The sequence below is a fragment of the Salvelinus namaycush genome, chromosome 1 (assembly GCF_016432855.1).
Source record: "Salvelinus namaycush isolate Seneca chromosome 1, SaNama_1.0, whole genome shotgun sequence".
NCBI lineage: Eukaryota > Metazoa > Chordata > Actinopteri > Salmoniformes > Salmonidae > Salvelinus > Salvelinus namaycush.
In genome coordinates, this window is record NC_052307.1 from 12539416 (window position 1) to 12541337 (window position 1922).

Sequence of the window (1922 nt, forward strand, 5' to 3'; positions counted from 1 at the left end):
CCCAGCTGCCCACTGTACTGAGGCTAGGAAACACTGTCACCACCGATAAATCTACAATAACCAAGAATTTCAATAAGCATTTTTCTACGTCTGGCCATGCTTTCCACCTGGCTACCCCTACCTGGACAGCTCTGCACCCCCCACAGCAACTTGCCCAAGCCTCCCCCATTTCTCCTTCACCCAAATCCAGATAGCTGATGTTTTGAAAGAGCGGCAAAATCTAACACCTACAAATCAGCTGGGCTAGACAATCTAGACACTCTCTTTCTAAAATGATCCGCCACAAATAGTTGCAACCCCTATTACTAGCCTGTTCAACCTCTCATATCGTCTGAGAACCCTAAATATTGGAAATCTGCCGCGTTCATCTACCTCTTCAAAGGGGGAGACACTCTAGACCCAAACTGTTACAGGCCTATATCTATCCTACCCTGCCTTTCTAAAGTCTTCGAAAGCCAAGTTAACAAAACACATCACCAACCATTTTGAATCCCACCGTACGTTCTCCGCTCTGCAATCTGGTTTCCGAGCTGGTCATGGGTGCACCTCAGCCACACTCAAGGTCCTAAACGATATCATAACCACCATCGATAAACGACAGTACTGTGCAGCCGTCTTCATCGACCTGGCCAAGGCTTTCGACTCTGTCAATCACCGCATTCTTATCGGGAGACTCCACAGCCTTGATTTCTCAAATGACTGCTTCGCCTGGTTCACCAACTACTTCTCAGATATACATCACTGTGTCAAAGCGGAGGGCCTGTTGTCCGGACCTCTGAAAGTCTCTCAGGGGGTGCCACAGGGTTCAATTCTCAGCCCGACTCTTTTCTCTGTATACATCAATGATGTCGCTATTGCTGCTGGTTATTCTCTGATCCACCTCTACGCAGATGACACCATTCTGTATACTTCTGGCCCTTCTTTGGACACTGTGTTATCTTCAATGCCATGCAACTCTCCTTCCGTGGCCTCCAACTGCTCTTAAATACAAGTAAAACTAAATGCATGCTCTTCAACCGATTGCTGCCCGCACCCGCCCGCCTGTCTAGCATCACGACACTGGACAGTTCTGACTTAGAATATGTGGACAACTACAAATACCTAGGTGTCTGGTTAGACTGTAAACTCTCCCTCCAGACTCACATTAAGCATCTCCAATCCAAAATTACATCTAGAATCGGCTTCCTATTTCGCAACAAAGCATCCTTCACTCATGCTATCCTACAGAACCTTGACTTCGGCGATGTAATTTACAAAATAGCCCCCAACACTACTCAGCAAACTAGGTGTAGTCTATCACAGTGCCATCCATCTTGTCACCAAAGCCCCATATACTACCCATCACTGCAACTTGTATGCTCTCATTGGCTGGCCCTCGCTTCATATTTGTTGCCAAACCCACTGGCTCCAGGTCATATATGTCTTGCTAGTTAAAGCCCCACCTTATCTCAGCTCACCGGTCACCACAGCAGCACCCACCTGTAGCACGTGCTCCAGCAGGTATATTTCACTGGTCATCTCCAAAGCCAACTCCTCCTTTGGCCACCTTTCCTTCCAGTTCTCTGCTGCCAATGACTGGAACGAATTGCAAAAAATAACTGAAGTTGGAGTCTTATATCTCCCCCACTAACTTTAAGCATCAGCTGTCAGAGCAGCTTACCGATCATTGCACCTGTACACAGCCCATCTGTAAATAGCCCACCGAACTACCTCATCCCCATATTTGTTTTGTTTTTTTGTTGCTTCTTTGCACCCCAATACCTCTACTTGCACATTCATCTTCTCCACATCTATCACTCCAGTGTTAATGCTCAATTTTAATTACTTCACCACTTTGGTCTATTTATTGCCTTACCTCCCTAATCTTACTACATTTGCACACACTGTATATTTATTTTTCTATTGTGTTATTGACTGTACGT